The sequence below is a fragment of the Loxodonta africana genome, chromosome 22 (genome assembly GCF_030014295.1).
Source record: "Loxodonta africana isolate mLoxAfr1 chromosome 22, mLoxAfr1.hap2, whole genome shotgun sequence".
Taxonomy (NCBI): Eukaryota; Metazoa; Chordata; class Mammalia; order Proboscidea; family Elephantidae; genus Loxodonta; species Loxodonta africana.
Window position 1 is genome coordinate 3,590,141 of NC_087363.1, and position 23,279 is coordinate 3,613,419.

The 23,279-nt window shown below is 36.6% G+C and overlaps 1 pseudogene; it reads left to right on the forward strand.

The window, feature by feature from the left end:
- The first annotated feature begins 2,747 nt into the window (after positions 1-2,747).
- LOC135228440 (olfactory receptor 1165-like) lies at positions 2,748-3,696 on the forward strand (annotated as a pseudogene).
- Positions 3,697-23,279: the final 19,583 nt, after the last annotated feature.

Genomic DNA, 23,279 nt, shown 5'->3' on the forward strand with positions numbered 1-23,279 from the left:
ATTGTGAAATGAGTGAGGAAGCATCACATTTATTTTAAATCCTTCTGAACTCTTCTAGGTTGCTATGACTCCCTGCATTTATTTAATTTAAAGCATATGTTGACTAAGACGTGTATTCCCCAGGAGTCGAGATGAGAGAATATTTCTCAAAGGTTTAACAAATTGCCCCAATCATATAAAAATGGAATGGGCACTGACGATTGCTAATATTAATGGAAACTGAAGTTACAGTGAAGGCATTCCAAGCAAGACTAAGTGGCCTGAATAAAGGCAGGGCTCAGCATGGTCAGGGGTTGACACGATTACAATGAAGAGTCATGGTTACAATGAAGAGTCGTGGAGACAGCAATGGATAACGAGGATAAGAGTCAAGCAGTACGTGAGATGTAATGATGAACTCACCATCCTCAACGTTGTCCAAAAATTCCAAATACTTAGTAAGTACAGGATTTGTGGCTTAGCAATAAACCATGGACAAAGATTTGCAGCCAAATATTTGACTACAAGTGCTCAGTTAGGTGTTATAATTAGATGTATAGCTAATAAAAGCAGGTTACCGAGTGTATTCTGTCCTGACCTGGCAAAATTTCCCAGGAAGTTTACGCTTAGTTCTTAGTGCCGATACCAAATCAGGAGGATTAACGCTATATCAAGAATATTGAACAGATCCTCTGAAACATTTAATAACCAGTATGAGGGAGTAAATGGAAAAACAAACAACCCTAAGGATGTTTACCTAGAAAAGTGAAGAGCATAAAGGGCCTACAGAAGTTGTCTTCAAATATTTGAAGATATATGATGTGAAAGAGGAATTAGTCTTAATTTCTGTGAGCCCAGAGATAGAGTTAGATCCATTAGGATTTAGAACATACCAGAAATTACAAAAAAAAAAAAAAGACTACTTAAGAGAAATATTTAAATATGTATTTGACCATTATGGTTAATTCTTGGTAAGTGTCACTGACAGAGTCTGAAAAGGGATCATTAATTGTGAGGACAGGTGCTTTAATGTACGGAAGGGCAGTAGAAGTATTGATGAAGACAGGAAACAATGTATGTAAAAATATCCAGGACTTTTCCATTTTTAATCTTCCTTGACTTTAATCTTGGCATAAAATCTTTAATAAATGTCACTTTATTCCTGTTCAGCAAAGTATGTTCTAACTTTGGTTTCTTACTCCAGTCCAAGCTCTATTACTGGTTTAGTGCTTTGATATACGTGCCATGAAGTCATAGCAGATTGCACCTCCAAATTCTTAACCTGTGTGGATGTGACCCAATAAAGCAATCAAAGATCCTGAATTTAAAGAGTGACTTTTGTTTTTGTGAACATATGAGACGAAATACATAGAGTTCAAAAAAAAGTCATACCAGTCTTCTATGTAATAGAAAGTACAATTCTATAGCTGATGCTGTTCCTGGGATTCAAAAAGCCAAACCAAACTCAGTGCCATCAAGTCAATTCCTACTCATAGTGACCCTATAGGACAGAGTAGAACTGCCTCATACAGTTTCCAAGGAGCACCTGGCGTATTCAAACTGCCGACCCTTTGGTTTGCAGCCGTAGCACTTAACCACTACACCACCGGGTTTTCCATGTCTGTAGAATTGATGGCAGTTGTTGATTTACAGGCAAGGCTAAAACTGTTGCCAGCTCCCTGATGGGTTCAAAGTGGCAACATCTTACCTTCTGTGTCTCCAAGTCCATTTCTAGATTAAGTCTTTAGTTTTAGCTTTAATCATATAAAATTTCCAATGTTTAACCTTCTTTTCCTTCTGAAATGAAGAAGTTCACATTTCTTAATCTTACATACTCTTTCACTTCTTTTGCCACATCAGGAAAGGATTTTTTTTAGTTTTCATTGATAACTGACAAATGGATTTTTTTTTTAATTGTACATATTTGTGCTTTATGATTGATGATAAAAAAGTGTTTTTTTATTCAAATTTTTTTTTATTCTTAAATATGATATACACTGTAAACAGACTACATAACTAGAGGAAGATAATCAAAGTGAATCGTTTAAGAATATCTCCAAAACACTTCCTCAGGAAATAGTTAGCTTTAAATCATTGACCATTTTGAGCCCATATAATGAGGATAAAACTGAGTGAACACAGTTAACAGTAGATGGTTTTGACCAGACCACTTAAAGAAAGATTCTTTGAAGTAGATGTTTTATGACTCCTTAATAATTGTATATACCTATCGAAGTCAAAAGTTCAGTATATCAATACAGAATTGTGGATGGCCAAAATGATATTTTCACTGAAAAAAATTTACTACTTACTTATGTGATTTTCTTCTCATATTGAAACAGTTTAATCTTCCCGTGGCCACCTTTGATACGATCATATGACTCATGTACCTTCTAAGAGATTTCCCTGATTTTGTTATGTCTTTACTTTTTCCTCATATAATTGTATTTTACCACAGGTATAAAACGTTCTAAACATCATATACATGTATAGATAATTACATCAAATAATTATGTTAAGTACTATTTTGCTTGTTTTACAAATGAAGACACTAAAGTATTGAAAGATAAAGCTAATTTCCCAAAATAATAATAATAAAAATCAACAGGTAGGTAAGTAAAAATCCAAAGTGGACCAGAAAAGTTTAACTTTGTCTGCAGTAGTTCATATCTGTCCTCTCCAGAGTTGTTCCTATGCCTGACTTCTCAAGTTCGCCACTCAGAGTCAAATTTCTGTCTTTTGTTGGTTTGTTTGTTACCACAAGAACCATGGTACTGGATGGGGAAAACAAGAGCTACGTGACCACATTCATCCTTCTGGGTTTCTCAGAATACCCACAACTCCAGGTACCACTCTTTCTGGCATACTTGACCACCTACACAGTCACTCTGGTGGGAAACCTGGGCATAATAGTGGTCATAAGGATCAATCCTAAAGTCCACACACCTATCTACTTTTTCCTCAGCCATCTATCCTTTTTGGATATTTGTTATTTCAGTGTATTTACACCCAAACTGCTAGAAATCTTGGTTGTTGAAGCCAGAAGTATCACTTTCAGAGGCTGCATGGTACTATTTTTCTTTGGCTGCACATTTGTGATTACAGAAATGTTCATGTTAGCGGTGATGGCCTATGACCGATTTGTGGCTGTTCGTAACCCCTTGCTCTACACAGTTGCTAGGTCTCCTAAGCTGTGCCCTCCTGGTAGCTGGGTCCTACACATGGGGTGGGATCTGTCCCCTGACACTCACATATTCTCTTGTGGAACTATCCTTCTGTGGCTCAAACATGATAAATCACTTTGGCTGTGAGTATTCTGCTATCCTATCTCTCTCCTGCTCTGACACTCACTTCAGCCAGATGGCCTGTTTAATCATTTCTACGTTCAATGAGACTAGTAACCTCGTGATTATCCTCACTTCCTACATTTTCATTGTTGTCACTATCATTAGGATGCCTTCTCCTGGTGGACTCCATAAAGCCTTCTCCACCTGTGCCTCCCACCTGACTGCCATCACCATCTTCCATGGGACCATCCTTCTGCTCTACTGTGTGCCCAACTCCAGAAGCTCCTGGCTCCTGGTCAAAGTGGACACTGTGTTTTTCACAGTCATGATCCCCATGCTGAACCCCTTAATCTACAGTCTTAGAAACAAAGACATGAAGGAGACAGTCAGGAAGTTAATCATCACCAAACAACTTTCTCATTCAATATAGTTCATATATATACTTCTTAACTTAAAAAAAAAAAAAATTTGTATATATAAATATGATGCTAATTCAATTGTGTCTTAAATAAATATATAATTATGTTCTCAATTGATTTAATATTACATAATCCACAGTTTACAATCCTCAGCAGGCCTCACAAGTTTCTCTGAGTTAATATTGAAATAATACATTTTGATTCAGTTGTTGTCAAGTGGTGTCAAAAGACCATTGGACCCTACAGTGTGTGGGGGAAGAGGTCTATATATATATAGACTCACTACTCATACTGTTTGAAGTCGTGCTTAAAAAAAGATCAGACTTATTAAAAAGAGCTGAAAACCTAGATCACAACAACTTTTTGGACCCGTACTCTGATTCTCAAAACCAACTCTTTTGACTCACATAATCATATAAACATAATTTTCTGATTCCTCTTAATAACTTTATTTTATTTTAGAAAATGAGAATGAAGATAGTATTGAGTTTTAATTATGTTCCTAGGAGCTACGTACATTGGAAGTCGGTCATTAAATACCCTTATTTAGGCTGAGTGAGACCTCAAGTTGTTTTTCATAATTCTTCCTTTCTTTCCAAGTACATCTCTGAAGAACAAGCTGACAAAAACAAGCACATTTGAAAATCGTTGGATACAGCATGATAACTATATTTTTAAACATTAATATTTGTATGTAGACAAAGGAAGAATTCTAGCCTTTATAATAGGTGGAAAAATAAAGCATTACAAGATAGAGACAAATGGAAAAATAAACCATGTCAAAAGACCATGTGCTATTCAGTGGAGTTGGATAAATTGACCGTGACTGGAAAGTGGTTAAGCCTTTGGCTGCTAACCAAAAGTTGGCAGTTTGAATCCAATAGCCACTCCTTGGAAACTCTATGGAGCAGCTCTACACTGTTCTATAGGGTTGCTATGAGTCAGAATCGACTAGATGACTACGGGCTTGGTTTTGGTTGGACAACATAATGCAGCTGAATATATAGACCTGGGACAGTTTAGGAGGATCTGCAGAAAAATGTAGGTTTCATGTATTCAATAATAAAAGCCTCAGCTTAAGAGTTATTAACTGTATAAAGAGATGATAAGAATTTGTTCTGCCAGTGTTGCATAGAATACTTTAAAGGTGAGGTGTTTGGCTTGAACATGTGGCCATAATCTAGCTGAGTAATACTAAGGACTTATATAGTATAGTAGTAGAGGAATTGCTGAGAAATTCATCTCTGGAAAATATTTTTCCTACAGGCACAAACTTGTAATAATAATCAGGGCCAGGGTCAGTTGTGGGAAAGCATAAAGGAGAATGGAGAAAATTATCTATGTACCTGAGACTAAAAGTACCTCTGAGAAACCCATTGGTATTTTTATTGCGCAGGTTTAGAGAGCAGATGTTTTCTACACTGAATTTCCACTATATGCCCAATGTCAGTGGCTGTAAAGGTTGAGTCTGATTTTCAAAATCCATATAAGATTTTAGATATCACATAATTTACGCGTAGTTCTAAAAACTAAAGAAGATGAACATCTATTAGGTGTCAGACCGTGTCATATTTTTTGTACTCATTACAAAAAAGTTACTTCCATTCTGCCAATTTTAGTTTTATATTATTAGCCATCTCATTTTACTGATGAGGAGATCAAGGCACAGAATAATTAAAAATTCTCCAGGATTATCTGAGTTAATAAATAGCAACAACAAGAAAAATCGAAACCTATTACATTCCAGTCAATTCTGACTTATGACAAAGCTATGTTTTACAGAGTAGAACATCTCCAGAGGGTTTTCTTGGCTGTAACCTTTATAGAAGCAGATCACTTGGCTTTTCCTCATCAGCCCCTTTGTGTGGGTACGAACTACCAACCTTATGTTTAGTCGTTGAGTGCAAACTTTTTGTTCCACCCAGGGATCTAATAAATAAAAATGATGTGACTTTTTAAAAATAAATGTACTATCATTATCCTATCCTATCATGCTAGCTTATTTAGGTGATTGGCTATGCCCTTTCTCAAAAACAGTGAATACAACTTAAAAAAAAAAACAAACTATTTCTTGCTATAAATTGTAGATTGTAAGGCAATTATTTCCTTTTCTGAGGGAATAACTTAGAAGCTAGTGATTAGAGAAAGAATAGAATTACCAATAAATTCTTCTGTGTCTAATTCACTACTTTTAACCGCATTACAAAAATTATTACCAAAAACAACAAAATAAGTATTGTCATCAACATCATGTTTTTTTAAATTTTATTTTAGTTCTTTTTTATGTACATTAAATAGATGATAACTTTATATATATATATATATATACTCTCTTCAAACTATTAAAAGTATAAATAGGGAAGGAAAGCATTTATATTATAATAAAATGGTCTTTACTGGGTCACTGATATTTTCAATCCCAGAGAGCATGGTGGGATTATATCAGTGGACGGAAAGAGGTAAGAGATATGTCAGAAACCATGAGCAACAGAATTATACAGAGATTAGCAAATGGGTGATAAGGGATGTCCCAAGCATTTCTCAGCTTCAGTGAACAACCAGCCTCATAGATATAAAGGGTATAATGAGGTTAACTTTTAAGAACCCAATATTATTGAGAACAATCTGTGAATACTGAGGGGAGGATGAGTTTCAGGGCTGTCTTGTCAGATTTAGAAAGATACTGGCGTTCCCCTGTCTGTTCCTATCCTGGAGTTTAGGGTTAGGGGTCTTCTCTGAGTAGTAGACACTCACTTGAATTCAGCCTGGTTGTAACCTGCAGGAGTTCCTAATAATCCAAGTACACTTAGATGTTGTCCAACTTTACGTGAGTAAAAATTTGACCCCATCTAAAGAGAAAACTATTCAGTAAGGTTTGCAAAAAACAGGAACTACAAAATAATTCCAGGCACTGAAATAGCTCTGAATACTGAAAATTGGACCCTGTGTCTGATGTTCTTGTATTGGCATAAAGGAATGTTATAGTGTCCTGTTTGAGACATGTCTCAAACTCATGTTCTTGGCAAAGCTTGAAATTTGATTAAGGATAGGAAATTGTATTTACTAAAATGGCTTACTTATTAAAATTGTCATTTTTGTTTGCTACTTATACAAAGACATGAGTGATTTTTTATATTTACTTTGGTAATTTTGCAAAACTGTCAATTTAGTCTCCCCCAGTGTCTGTCAGTTTGTCGTACTCTGGGGGCTGTGTGTTGCTGTGATTCTGGAAGCTTTACCAGCAGGGTCACCCATGGAGGACAGGTTTCAGCTGAGCTTCCAGACTAAGACAGACTAAGAAGAAGCACCTGGCAGTCAACTTCTGAAAAGCATTACCCAGTGAAAACCTTACGAATAGCAGCAAAACATTGTCTGATATAGCACAAGAAGATGAGCCCCCCGGTTAGAAGGCACTCAAAAGACGACTGGAGAAGAGCTACCTTCTCAAAGTAGAGTCGACCTTAATGATCTGGATGGAGTAAAGCTTTTGGGACCTTCATTCGCTGATGTGGCACGACTCAAAAGGAGAAGAAACAGCTGCAAACATCCATTAATAATCAGAACCTGAAATGTAGGAAGTATGAATCTAGGAAAATTGGAAATCATCAAAAATGAAATGGAATGCATAAACATCAATATCCTAGGCATTAGTGAGCTGAAATGAACTGGTATTGGTCATTCTGAATTGGACAATCATATAGTCTACTATGCTGGGAATGACTACGGTGGGAACTTGAAGAGGAATGGTGTTGCATCATTGTCAAAAAGAACATTTGAAGATCTCTCCTGAAGCACAACCCTGTCAGTGATAGGATAATATCCATACACCTACAAGGAAGACCAGTTAATACGACTATTATTCAAATTAACACAGCAACAACTAAGGCCAAAGATGAAGAAATAGAAGATTTTTATCAGCTGCTCCGGTCAGAAACTGATCGAACATGGAATCAGGATGCATTGATAATTACTGGTGATTGGGATGCAAAAGTTGGAAACAAAGAAGGATCAGTAGTTAGAAAATATGACCATAGTGATAGAAACAATGCTGGAGGTCGAATGGTAGAATTTTGCAAGACCAGTAACTTCTTTACTGCAAATAACTTCTTTTCTAGGTTTTCAAATTTGTTAGAGTACAATTTTTCATAATAATCTGAAATGATTCTTTTAATTTCATTTGGTTCTGTTGTGATGTGGTCCTTCTCATTTCTTATTCGGGTTATTTGTTTCCTTTCCTGTATTTCTTTAGTCAGTCTAGCCAATGGTTTATCAATTTTGTTAATTTTTTCAAAGAACCAGCTTTTGGCTTTGTTAAGTCTTTCGATTGTTTTTCTGTTCTCTAATTCATTTAGTTCAGCTCTAATTTTTATTATTTGTTTTCTTCTGGTGCCTGATGGATTCTTTTGTTGCTCACTTTCTATTTGTTCAAGTTGTAGGGACAGTTCTCTGATTTTGGCTCTTTCTTCTTTTTGTATGTGTGCATTTATTGATATAAATTGGCCTCTGAGCACTGCTTTTGCTGTGTCCCAGAGGTTTTGATCGGAAGTATTTTCATTCTCGTTGCTTTCTATGAATTTCCTTATTCCCTCCTTGATGTCTTCTATAACCCAGTCTTTTTTCAGGAGGGTATTGTTCATTTTCCAAGTATTTGATTTCTTTTCCCTAGTTTTTCTGTTATTGATCTCTAGTTTTATTGCCTTGTGGTCTGAGAAGATGCTTTGTAATATTTCGATGTTTTGGACTCTGCAAAGGTTTGTTTTATGACCTAATATGTGGTCTATTCTAGAGAATGTTCCATGTGCGCTAGAAAAAAAAGTATACTTTGCAGCAGTTGGGTGGAGAGTTCTGTATAAGTCAATGAGGTCAAGTTCGTTGATTGTTGTAATTAGATCTTCCGTGTCTCTGTTGAGCTTCTTACTGGATGTCCTGTCCTTCTCCGAAAGTGGTGTGTTGAAGTTTCCTACTATAATTGTGGAGGTATCTATCTCGCTTTTCAATTCTGTTAAAATTTGATTTATGTATCTTGCAGCCCTGTCATTGGGTGCATAAATATTTAATATGGTTATGTCTTCCTGATCAATTGTCCCTTTTATCATTATATAGTGTCCTTCTTTATCCTTTGTGGTGGATTTAAGTCTAAAGTCTATTTTGTCAGAAATTAATATTGCTACTCCTCTTCTTTTTTGCTTATTGTTTGCTTGATATACTTTTTTCCATCCTTTGAGTTTTAGTTTGTTTGTGTCTCTAAGTCTAAGGTGTGTCTCTTGTAGGCAGCATATAGATGGATCGTGTTTCTTTATCCAGTCTGTGACTCTCTGTCTCTTTATTGGTGCATTTAGTCCATTTACATTCAGGGTAATTATAGATAAATAAGTTTTTAGTGCTGTCATTTTGATGCCTTTTTATGTGTGTTGTTGACAATTTCATTTTTCCACATACTTTTTTGTGCTGAGGCGTTTTTCTTAGTAAATTGTGAGATCCTCATTTTCATAGTGCTTGACTTTATGTTAGTTGAGTCGTTACGTTTTTCTTGGTTTTTATCTTGAGTTATAGAGTTGTTATACCTTTTTGTGGTTACCTTATTATTTACCCCTATTTTTCTAAGTAAAAACCTAACTTGTATTGTTCTATATCGCCTTGTATCACTCTCCATATGGCAGTTCAGTGTCTCCTGTATTTAGTCCCTCTTTTTGATTATTGTGATCTTTTACCTTTTGACTTCCATGATTCCCTGTTATGTGTATTTTTTTTTTAATTAATCTTAATTTGTTTTTGTGATTTCCCTATTTGAGTTGATATCAGGACGTTCTGTTTTGTGACCTTGTGTTGTGCTGGTATCTGATATTATTGGTTCTCTGACCAAACAATATCCTTTAGTATTTCTTGTAGCTTTGGTTTGGTTTTTGCAAATTCTCTAAACTTGTGTTTGTCTGTAAATATCTTAATTTCGCCTTCATATTTCAGAGAGAGTTTTGCTGGATATATGATCCTTGGCTGGCAGTTTTTCTCCTTCAGTGTTCTGTATATGTCGTCCCATTCCCTTCTTGCCTGCGTGGTTTCTGCTGAGTAGTCAGAACATATTCTTATTGATTCTCCCTTGAAGGAAACCTTTCTTTTCTCCCTGGCTGCTTTTAAAATTTTCTCTTTATCTTTGGTTTTGGTGAGTTTGATGATAATATGTCTTGGTGTTTTTCTTTTTGGATCAATCTTAAATGGGGTTCGATGAGCATCTTGGATAGCTATCCTTTCGTCTTTCATGATGTCAGGGAAGTTTTCTGTCAGGAGTTCTTCAACTATTTTCTCTGTGTTTTCTGTCCCCCCTCCCTGTTCTGGGACTCCAATCACCCGATAGAGGCCCACATAATTCTTAGGGTTTCTTCATTTTTTTTAATTCTTTTATCTGATTTTTTTTCAGCTATGTTGGTGTTGATTCCCTGGTCCTCCAGATGTCCCAGTCTGCATTCTAATTGCTCGAGTCTGCTCCTCTGACTTCCTAGTGCGTTGTCTAATTCTCTAATTTTATTGTTAATCTTTTGGATTTCTACATGTTGTCTCCCTATGGATTCTTGCAACTTATTAATTTTTCCAGTATGTTGTTGAATAATCTTTTTGAGTTCTTCAACAGTTTTATCAGTGTGTTCCTTGGCTTTTTCTGCAGTTATCCTAATTTCATTTGTGATATCATTAAGCATTCTGTAAATTAGTTTTTTATATTCTGTATCTGATAATTCCAAGATTGTATCTTCATTTGGGAAAGGTTTTGATTCTTTTGTTTGGGGGGTTGGAGAAGCTGTCACGGTCTGCTTCTTTAAGTGGTTTGATATGGATTGTTGTCTCCGAGCCATCCCTGGGAAACTAGTTTTTCCAGAAAATCCGCTAAAAAAAAAATGCAGTCAGATCCCTATCAGAGTTCTCCCTCTGGCTCAGGCTATTCAGATGTTAATGAAGCCGCCCGCGTCCAGTCCAAATCCCTGCGGGATGGTTCCCCGGCTCGGATGCTGCTCTTTCTGCTCCAAGACCAGTCACTGCCTCCTGGGGACTTCTCCTACCGGCTGCGTCCCACGCCGCCCGTGGAACCGGCTGGTCCCCCTCCCGGGGTTAGTTCAGGAGGGTGGAGGAGGTCTCTGTGCTTGTGCCGTACCTGACTGGTACGCTGGCTCCAGGCTCTGGAAACAATCACTGCTTCCCCGTATTAGTTCATTTTCCGTCTCTAAATCTGTGTTTGTTGTTCAGGGTTCGTAGATTGTTATGTATGTGATCAATTCACTTGTTTTTCCATGTCTTTGTTGTAAGAGGGATCCGAGGTAGCGTCTGCCTAGTCCGCCATCTTGGCTCCGCCCTCCAAATAACTTCTTTTACCAACATAAACAGCAACTATACACATGGACCTTGCCAAATAGAACACACAGGAATCAAACTGACTATATCTGTGGAAAGAGATGATGGAAAAGCTCAATATCATCAGTCAGAACAGGGCCAGGGGCCAACTGTGGAACAGACCATCAATTGCTCATATGCAAGTTCAAGCTAAAACTGAAGAAAATCAGAGCAAGTCCACGAGAGCCAAAATATGACCTTGAGTATATCCCACATGAATTTAGAGACCATCTCAAGAACAGATTTGCCCCATTGAACACTAGTGATCGAAGACCAGATGAGCTGTGAAGTAACATCAAGGACATCATCCACGAAGAAAGCAAGAGGTCACTGAAAAGACAGGAAAGAAAGAAAAGACCAAGATGGATGTCAGAAGAGACTCTGAAACTTGCTCATGAAAGTCAAGCAGCTAAAGCAAAAGAAATAAATGATGAAGTAAAAGAACTGAACAGAAGATTTCAACGGGCATCTCAAGAAGACAAAGTAAAGTATTTCAATGACATGTGTGAAGAGATGGAGATAGAAAACCAAAAGGGAAGAACATGCTCAGCTTTTCTCAAGCTGAAAGAACTGAAGAAAAAATTCAAGCCTTGAGTTGCAATAGTGAAGAATTCTCTGAGGAAAATATTAAATTATTCAGGAAGCATCCAAAGAAGGTGGAAGGAATATACAGAGTTGTTAAACCAAAAAGAATTAGTTGATGTTCAACCATTCCAAGAGGCACCATATGATCAGGAACTGATAGTACTGAAGGAAGGAAGAAGTCCAAGCTGCTCTGAAGGCATTGGCGAAAAACAAGGCTCCAGGATTTGATGGAATATCAATTGAGATGTTTCAGCAAACAGATGCAGCACTGGAAGTGCTCACTCATCTATGCCAAGAAATATGGAAGACAGCTTCCTGGCCAACTGACTGGAAGAGATCCATATTTATGCCTTTTCCCAAGAAAGGTGATCCAACTGAATGTGGAAATTATAGAACAATATCATTAATATCACATGCAAGCAAAATTTTGCTGAAGAGCATTCAAAAATGGCTGTAGCAATATATTGACAGGGAACTGCCAGAAATTCAGGCTGGTTTCAGAAGAGGACGTGGAACCAGGGATATCATTGCTGATGTCAGATGGATCCTGGCTGAAAGCAGAGGATGCCAGAAGGATGTTTACCTGTGTTTTATTGACTATGCAAAGACATTTGACTGTGTGGATCATAACAAATTATGGATAACATTTTGAAGAATTGGAAATCCAGAACACTTAATTGTGCTCCTGAGGAACCTGTACATAGATCAAGAGGCAGTTGTTCCAACAGAACAAGGGGATACTAATTGGTTTAAAATCAGGAAAGGTGTGTACCAGGGTTGTATCCTATCACCATACCTACTTGATATACTTAGTGAATAATCCGAGAAATTGGACTATATGAAGAAAAACAGGGCATCAGGTTTGGAGGAAGTCTCATTAACAACCTGCATTATGCAGATGACACAACCTTGCTTGCTGAAAGTGAAGGGGACTTGAAGCACTTACTAATAAAAATCGAAGACCACAGCCTTCAGTATGGATTAGAGCTCAACGTAAAGAAAACAAAAACCCTCACAACTGGACCAATGCGCAACATCATGATAAATGGAGAAAAGATTGCAGTTGTCAAGGATTTCATTTTACTTGGATCCACAATCCAAACCCATGGAAGCAGCAGTCAAGAAATCAAAGGCGCATTGCGTAGGGTAAATCTGCTGTAAAGGACCTCTTTGAAGTGCTGAAAAGCAGGGATGTCATCTTGAAGACTAACATGCGCCTGATCCAAGCCATGGTGTTTTCAGTCGCATCATTTGCATGTGAAAGCTGGACAGTGACTAAGGAAAACTGAAGAAGAATTGACACCTTTGAATTGTGGTTTTGGTAAAGAATATTGAATATACCAAAAAAAAAAAAAAAACCCAAAACCAAACCCAGTGCCGTCGAGTCGATTCCGACTCATAGAGACGGTATAGGGTAGAGTAGAACTGCCCCATAGAATTTCCAAGGAGCGCTTGGCAGATTTGAACTGCCGACTCTTTGGTTAGCGGCTGTAGCACTTAACCACTACGTCACCAGGGGTGTTCCTTCTTTTGGAAGCCCATGATGAAGTAATATATCATGGGCTTCCAAAAGAAGGAACAAATCTGTGTTGGAAGAAGTACAGCAAGAATGCTCCTTAGAAGCAAGGATGGCTAGGCTGTGTCTTACATACTTTGGACATGTTGTCAGGAGGGATCAGTCCCTGGAGAAAGACATCATGCTTGACAAAGTCTAGGGTCAGCGGAAAAGAGGGAGACCCTCAAAGAGGTGGATAGACATAGTGGCGGCAGCAATGAGCTCAAGCATAACAACAATTGTATTGAGTAGGGCATGGCAGTGTTTTGTTCTGTTGTGCATGGGATCCCTATGAGTCAGAACTGACTCGACGGCACCTAACAACAACTTCAATTTAGTCTATATATTTTTTTTGTATTTGTTTCAAGGCATGTGTTATTAAAAGAGACATTTGTTTTTATTTACCATTATTATTTGTTCGTGTATTTATGCATTAGTTTATACTTTCATATAGTTACTTACTACACAACTTTGGTAGCTAAAATTTACAGTGCAGTGATTGACAAAAATAAGGACAGCCTGCAATATTACGTTTTTTGCGATTTCTAGTATGTAAATATATACGTGTACATGTTTTTTGGTATTAAAATCACATATCTTTATCAAACTGTAATTGTACCAATTACAGTTATTGGGTAGATTCTTTTTTAAAAGTTTTATTGGGTTTTAGGTGAAAATTTACAGCACAAATTAATTTTTCATTCAAAAAATTTTACACAAATTGATTTGTGACATTGGTTGCAATACCCACAATGTGTCATCACTTTCCCCATTTCCCTTTCTACCCTGGGTTCTCTGTGTCCATTCATCCAGTTTTCATGTCCCTTCCTGCCTTCTAGTCTTTGCTTTGGGCAGGTATTGCCCATTTGGTCTTGTGTACTTTATTGAACTATGAAGCACATTCCTGACAAGTGATATTGTGTGCACAGTGATTAAGATTGGTAATCAAATATTGGCACTTCAAGTCCACCAGCTGTTCCTTGGAAATTTAATTTTTTTTTATTAGGTAGGTGATTTTTTTTTTATAAGCCCTCTTCAAACTATTAAAAGTATAAATAAGAAAGGAAAGCATTTATAATGTTCTTTACAGGGTAACTGATATTTTGAATCCCAGAGAGCATGGTGGAATGTTATCAGTGCATAGAAAGAGGTAGGAGATACATCAGAAACCATGAGCAACAAAATTATATGAAGATTAGCAAATGGGTGAAGAGGGATGTCCCAAGCATTTCTGGGCTTCAGTGAACAACTAGCCTCATAGATATAAAGGGTATAATGAGATTAATTTTTAAAAGCCCAATATTATTGAGAAGTGTCTGTAAATATTGAGGGGGGTGGTGAGTTTCAGGGCTGTGTTGTCAGATTCAGAAAGATTCTGGAGTTCCCCTGTCTGTTCTACTCTGTCCTACAGGTTTGCTTTGAGTCGTAATCCACTTGATGACTATGAGTTTTAATCTTTGGCTGCAATGATAGACTCAAGCATAACAATGATTGTAAGGATAGCATAGGACCCTGCAATGTTTTCTTCTGTTGTACACAGGGTCACTATGAGTTGGAACTGACTAGACAGCACCTAACAACAACAACTATCTTTGACTGAAAGGTAGATTTCGGGAGTGGTTTCAGTTCTGAGTTAGCAGGGTGTCTGCAGGCTACAGTCTTGGAGGTTCCCCCACTCTGTCAGACCAGTAAGTCTGGTCTTTGTGTGTGTGTGTGTGGGTGGGTGGGTGGATGGGTTTGAATTGTGTTCTGCATTTTTCTCCTGCTCTCAGAGACCCTCTATTGTGATCCCTGTGAGAGCAGTAAGTTGTGGTAGCCAGGCATCATCTAGTTTTTCAGGGCTAGACTGGTGGAGGCTGTGGTTCATGCTTGGTTCATTAGTCCTTTCATCTAATATTGTCCTTGTGTCTTTGGCTTTCTTCATACTGTTTAGGCCAATAGATATATCTTAGATGACAAGTGGCCAGCTTTTAAGATCTCAGATGCTACTTCACCAAAGTAGGATGTAGAACATTTTATGAACTATGTTATGCCAATTGAGTTAGATGTCCCCTGTGATCATGGTCCCCAGCCCTCAGCCCCAGTAGCTTGGTGTTTAGATGTGTCTAGGAAGTTTCTATGACTTTGCTTAGGTCAAGTTGTGCAGACTTTCCTTGTATAGTGTGTTGCCTTTCTCTTCCCCAGAGTTAACCGGCCTACTATTTAGTTAGTGATTTCCCATCCCCACCCCTTCCCCATTCATAACCATCAAAGATTTTTTTTGTCCTGTGTGTAAACCTGTTTTACGTTTTTATAACATGGTCTCGTAGAATATTTGTCCTTTCATGATTGACTCATTTCACTCCACATAATGCCTCCAAATTCATCCATAATGTGAGATGTTTCATTTATCATTTCATAGTATTTCGTTTGTGTGTACATACCATAATTTGTATATCCATTCATCTGTCGTGGACATTTAGGTCGTTTCCATCTTTTTGATATCGTGAATAACGCTGCAATAACATGGGTCTATTTGCATGTGTCTATTTGTGTGATGGCTCTTACTTCTCTAGGTTATATTCCTAAGAATGAGATTGCTGGATGGTATGGTATTTCTGTTTCTCACTTTTCAAGGAGGTGCCATATTGTGTGTGTGTTTTTTTTTTTTCTTCCATAGTGGTTGTACCATTTTATATTCCCACCAACAATGCATAAGAGTTCCAATCTCTTTGAGAGCTCTCCAACATTTTTTTTTTTTATCTTTGATTAGTGCCAGTAATGCTAGGGGTAGTTTTGATTTGCATTTCTCTAATGGCTAATAATTACGAGCATATCCTTATGTGTCTGTTAGCTGCCTGAAGTTTTTTCTTTGCTGAAGTGTCTGTTTATATCCTTTGTCCATTTTTTTAACTGGACTATTTGCCTGTTTGGTGTTGAGGTGTTGAAGTATTTTATACTTTTTTTTCCCCCCAGTCTGTAGGTTCTCTTTTTACTGTTTTGGTAAAGTATTTTAGAGAGCATAATTGTTTAATTTTTAGGAGCTCCCAGTTATCTAGTTTATCTTCTGGTGCATTGTACAATGTTGGTTATGGTTTGTATTGTATTTATGCCGTGTATAAGGGCCCCTAGCTTTGTCTCTGTTTTTTCTTCCATGATCTTTATTGTTTTAGGTCTTATATTTAGGTCTTTGATCCATTTTGAGTTAGTTTTTGTGTATGATGTGAGGTATGTGTCCTGTTTTATTTTTTTTACACATGGACATCCAGTTTTGCCTGCACCATTTGATAAAAAGACTATTTTCCCAATTTAATGGACTTTGGTCATTTGTCAAAGATCGGCAGACTGTAGGTGGATAAATTTATATCTGGGTGCTCAATTCTGTTCCACTGACCTGAGCAAACACAAGGATTTACATGTTCAGTCAACAGTCCAATTCCACAGAACCAATTAAAAGAAGAATTTGTGCCGAAAGAAGTGAGATATAAACTTGAACAGATGAGACGATTCAAATAGGACTTTGAATGTAATAGGAATAAACATAAAATGAAAACCTTTGTCAAAAAACCTAAATGTATAAACACTGGGGTTGTAGCTTACCAGCAACACAGCAAAAAGACTTAGAGGTGTCAGGTAACTAAACTCTATCTGCTTCTAATATTTGCTTACAAGTTGTAATTTTACAGGGAAGAGTATGTTTTGTTCTCAGTGCTACATTCATGCTCCGACAGGCCAGTGTAAACATAAATATTAAGAGTATACAGAAAAGGCAAGGCTAAAATTGTGCCAATTTTTCCAATATGCTCAAGGTGGCAGGGTCATTTCTATTGTGACTCCAGGCTGATTTCCAATGTTCAGTACTTTGAGATTATGTTTATGTCATTTTATTTTGTATTTATCCTCTGAGGAAAGGTAGCTTTTTGTTGTTGTATTCTTTATTTCTGTTTTCTTAATATTGCGTATTTTACAGTTCATAATTTCTGATAAGTATAATATTGTTTTTCCTTCTTAAATATAGAAAAGTAGATAAAATAAGCAGATGATATTTATTTTTATCATAGATACAGATGTAGATATAGATAGATGGTAGATAGAAATAGATAGGTAGATAGACTAATACCAGACTAATACACACACAGGAAAAAAAAAAAAAATTAAGAAAATCCCAACCATACTTCCTCAGGAGGCTGTTAGTTGAACTTTTGGAATCTTTAAAGATTGTCATAGGGGGACATTGAGGGGACACAGACTAGACAATTTGAACATTGATCTGTCCAAGTCAAGCATTTCATGAATTTTTGACTACAGGTATTCTCAGAAAAGTTAACACTTTAAAAATAGTCATACAGAATTAGGAATGACTTCGCAGAATCTCTTTTCTCTGAGGAAATTTACTGCTGCTATTTTCTCTTCATTATTTTAAAAATAAGAAACTCCAGGATGGAAACACGCTGTTAATAGTCACCATGGCAAGCTTTGTTGAGTGATTTCTGTTAAAAGCTGCTCTATTGCCTTGAACTAAGGTATATTTTCCTCTTACTCTTCTTTTCAATGTAATTGACTTTAAAAATGTAATTTACGGAAGTATAGTCATATCTTATAATTATTGATCATTAATAAGTGGGAGAAAATATAAGCATTTTGTATGCATATGTATGTGTGTATGCATATATATGTACAAATATTTAATTTTCAAGACATAAGATAAGAACTACATGCTTTGTTTAATAAATGAGGGAACTAAGATGTAAGGGTAAAGGGAATTATCCATGTTTAACCTATTTAAGGTCTAATTATTTTCTCCTTTAAATTTTTTGTTGATATTATGTGTTTTCACTAACGAAGGGATGTTGGTTAAAGGACCAATTCAGAATATTTTTTATGAGTTACAGATTTTGATATCCATTATCTTGAATCTCATATGTCCCACTGGCTTCTGGATGACATAAATCTTGCTGATATGAGTCAATGATAAAATCATTTTTTAAATTTTATTTCTTGAAAATTTGAAAAACAAGAGGTAAAACATGAAGATACCTGGCAGTGACTGCATATACATTTTATTCTAGTCTCCTTCTCAGCCTTTTTATTATTTTTCATGAAAATTTTCAAAACATGGTACAATGCATTTCTTACTGCAAAGGCAATACTTAACAGCCCAAATACATAAAACCAAGGGTTTTTTTTTTCTTTTTTTATCTCAGGAAAACTACCACTACAATGCATTCTTCATTAATACAAAAGTAGTACTTAGAGGCAAAATAAATAATGCTGTAGGAATTTGAATTTCAGGAAAATTACCACTACTATGTATTCTTCCCCATAGCAAAAGCATTACTAACAGATAAGCAGCAGAAACAACTGTCCTGGAATACTAAAATCTACTCCATCTGTTACATGTGGAAGCAATGATTGGGCCTTAGGATTGAATGTAGGGTAAGAATAACTTATAGGCATTCCAATCTCTTGAAAAGTACCACTGCAACGCATTATTATTTCTTGGAAAGTCATTATTTACTGTTCATAATGTAGAAAAGAAAGGAGCCAGTAGTACCTGGAAACAATGAATGGCATAAAGGAGAACATGACCACTATGACTGAAGTTTGTCAATAGCTTATTCTTGTGATAAGTACATTCTCACAAGAACATAGTAAATGGGAAACATGGTGAAGAGGCTTATTTCAAGGAAATAAATGCATACCTGTCAAAAGTTTAGAAAATTCACACATCCAGGAGGCATCACCGAAAACAATGCTCAATCTACACAAAAATAAAGCTCACACTCATATTGAGCTTTTCCTTCATCTCTTTCCATAGATGTAGTCAACTTGATTCCTGCGTACACCATCTAGCAAGGTGCATGTGTACAGTAGCTGTTTATGTTGGTGAAAAAAGGTATTTGCAACAAAAAAGTCATTTGTCTTGCAAAATTCTACCATGCGATCTCCAGGATCATTTCTCTCACCAAGGTCATATTTTCCAACCACCGATCCTTCTTTGTTTCCAACTTTTCGTTCCAATTACCAGTAAATTATCAACGCATCCTGATTCCATACGCGATCAATTTCAGACTGCAGAAGCTGGTAAAATTTTTCAGTTTCCTCATCTTTGGCCTTAGTGGTTGGTGCATAAATTTGAATAACAGTGGTATAAACTGGCCTTCATTGTAGGTTTATGGGTATTATCCTATCACTGACAACACTTCAGGATAGATCTTGAAATGTTCTTTTTGATGATGAACGCAAAGCCATTCCTCTTCAAGTTGTCCTTCCTGGCATAGTAGACCATATGATTGTTTGCTTCAAAATGTCCCATATCTGTCCATTTCAGCTCACTCATGCTTAGGATATTGATGTTTATGTTTTCCATTTCATTTTTGACAATTTCCAATTTTCCTAGATTCATACTTCATGCATCCCATACTCCAATTATTAATGGATGTTTGCACCTGTTTTTCTCATTTTGAGTCAGGCCACATCAGTAAATGAAGGTCCCAAAGGTTTGACTCCATCTACATCATTATGGTTGACTCTACTTTGAGTGAGCAGTTGTTTCCCAGTCGTATTTTGAGTACCTTCCAACCTGGGGGGCTCATCTACGGGCACTATATCAGAAAATGTTTCACTGCTATTCATAAGGTTTTCACTGGCTAAATCTTTTCAGAAGTAGACTGCTTTGTCCTTGTTCCTAGTCTGTCTTAGTCTGGAAGCTCAGCTGAAACCTGTCAGCCATGAGTGACCCTGCTGGTATTCGAATACCGGTGGCATAGCTTCCAGCAACAGAGCAACAGGCAACCCCCACAGTATGACAAACGACAGACACATGGAATATATGCATATGAATAGATTGAAAATAGAATGGCTTGATTCAATTGTACCTTAGTCATCAAAGTGATGTGTTTGCTTTTTAAACTTTAAAGAGATAGTTTGCCACAGATTTTCCCAATACAACGTCATTTCATTTCTTGAGTGCTGCTTCCATGGGTATTGATTGTTGGTGTGTTAGTATTACTAAACTCCAGACTGTTTAAATCTCACAAGTTTTTCCATCAATGTCCTCTCTCTGTTTCATGATCCAGTTCAGTGTATCACATGGCATTTAGCTATAGTCTCTCCGGTGTCATCTGGTCTGTGACAGTTTCTAACTTTTTTCTCGTTTTTCTTGACTTTGAAAATCCTAAAGAGCACTGGCTAGATATCTTATAGAATGTCCCCAAATCTAAGTTTGTCTGATGGCTTTCTGTGATTAAGTTGGGATTTTGAGTTTTGAGTAAGATTTTCACAGAGGTTAAGTGCCTTTATCATCACATCATATCAGGGAGTGCATGATATGCTCATGGCATCACTCATGATGGTAACCTTCATCATTTGGTTAAGGTTGTTTTGCCACATTTCTCCACTATAAACTTAAATGTAGAATTTCAAATGCAATACAGTTAATAGCAGCTATTTATTTTTTATATGTTCTTTACTCAAACTCTGTAGTTCATGTTTTCTTAAGGAAATATGAATTCTTTTAATAATTTAATTTCTAAAAGAAGACTAATGGAATAGATTCAGTAATTATCCTTAATTATTTTAAAGAAAATACATCCACCACAATGACACAAGAGAGAATTTCAACTAATTGCTTGGTTTGTGGCTCACTGAGTAATGTTTTAGTTATCATTCTCTAGGGTCTATATCTCCAAGGTCATGGCAACCCAAACCCCCCGTGCCATCGAGTCAATTCCGACTCATAGTGACCCACGGTCATGGCAGCAGATATAAATCCCAGAGACTGGGAAGTTTTGGACTGTGGATTTGGGTTCAGTTTTTTTTTTTTTTCTTTTTAATCTCTGATATTTCTTATATCTGGGAAATAAAATGCCGTTTTCCTGGCACACTCATTTAAATGTACTGTCACTTGTATTACAAACCTCAGGTCTGTTAGTTTTTTAAAGAATGTTCGATTACTAAGAAGAAAAATGCCTGAAATTCATTAATCTTAAAAGGAAATCCTCATTAACATGATTAATCAAAAGCTCCTGGTTTCAGGTCAGTTCAGTTCTCTTCTGGTATTTTTCTGTTAAGGTAGAAAACATGGAACTCCAGCTCATACAGATTAAAAAATGTAATAGATCCCTTTTTGTGGTTGGACCTGATTGAATTTTCACTAACAGGGCATGAAATGGTCCTGAGAATTATACTGTGTGTTGCAGAAACTGGCAGTGGTGACACTATTGAGAATTAATAGAGAAAAGTGGCAGAAGACTTTGGAGATGTTTGCTGATTTTGAACTCCCCTCGTCCTCGTTTCAATTTGAATAAAATCCTAATTCTAATCCATGGGTTTTCAACAAGTTTATTTGACATTGCTAGGGCACAATGTCAAAGTTTTCTCTGTGTATCTTTTTGTTATGGACCTAATAAGTGTTTTAAGTAGTAGCAGAGATAGTAGCCATCTCCCTAACTTGCCAGGGTTTTGCCTAGTTAAAATAGGGTATATGTTCAAATGTTGAGGGAGAGCGTAATTATTAAAATAGCAAGAACAATAATGGATGTTTAAAATGTATCTGCCCAGTCCCTTTTGTTATTGGGAAGAATATGCTCACGACAAATACTCTGTGTCGGGGCTACTTGTAGTACATGTAAAGTAGGCACTCCTGGGGCTGAGTCCAGGCAAAGCTATAAAGCTGAGACAGATCACTCATGCGCTTTTGGTGCAGCCTCATGTCTATATCCTGGGGACAGTCATTTTGTGATGTTACTGTTCTCATTGCCAAGTTTATCTCATCATAAATGAGGGCTTGCTTCTTATTGGTTAAGAAAATATATAATTTGCAGTGTAGAATGTTTTTTTAATGGAATTATTATTGGTGAATATAAGATAAATATGCTTTCTTGAAACTATATATGTATATATGTGTGTGTATACACACATATGCATATGCATAAGAAAGAAATTCCTTTAATTAATTTTTACTACTCATAAAATTTTAATTAATTAAATTTAATTAATAATAAAAGTTAAGCACAACAATCAATAGAAACCCCATAAAATATTCAGGAGTCAGTGTACCACTGATGGAGGTTTTGATGACAGAGACTACATGAGCATCTCAGGGATGAGATTATGTGTAGAAATCTGAACTATTAAGTGAAAAGTTGGGCTAGATACATTTTAAGGTATATTTCAACTCAAAAATTCTATAAGTATTTAATTCCATGCTATGCCTAGACAAGGTGGAAAATTTAAAAGTAAATAATTCTAAAATTTATAAAGGTTCTTTGTGCTTTTGTTATACCACCCTTGATTCTGATTTCTTTAATTTTCTTATATGCCGTATATGTATATGTTAGTTTCATATTAATAATACTAACAAATACTAGCTTTTAAATAGTTATATGTATATGTAATATATGTAGTAGCATATAATAAAGAGTAATATATTAAAAACCCACTGCCGTCGAGTCAATTCCAACTCATAGTGACCCTGTAGGACAGAGTAGAACTTCCCCATAGAGCTTCCAAGGAGCGCATGGTGGATTCGAACTGCCTACCTCTCGGTTAGCAGCTGTAGCACTTAACCACTACACCACCAGTGCTTCCAAAGTTATATAGAGAGAGAGAGAGCCCTGTTGTTGTAGTGGAAACTTTGGTGGTCTAATGGTTGACCTTAGAAACTCTCCTTGGAAATTCTATGTGGCAGTTCTACTCTGTCCTATAGGGTCGCTATGAGTTGGAATCTATTCAATGGCAGAGGGTTTGGTTTTGGATTTCGTTGGTGTCGTGGTTGAGAGATCGGCTGCTAAACCCTAAGGGGCAGTTCTACTCCGTCCTATATTGTCACTATGAATCTGAATCAACTTAATGGCAACAGGTTTTTTTCATTTATGTATTTTTCACACGAGTGTTTTTCACACTTGAGCATGCAACAAAATCACCTGGAGGCCTGATTTCACCCCAAATTATGAGCCCCATCTCAGAGTTTTTATTTAGGAGGTTGGCAGTAGGGCTGAAGAATTTGCATTCCTAATAAGTTCCCAAATGATTCTGATGTTGCTGATTTGGGGGCCACAGTTTGAGACTCACTGTTTCATATCACTCCCCACAGAA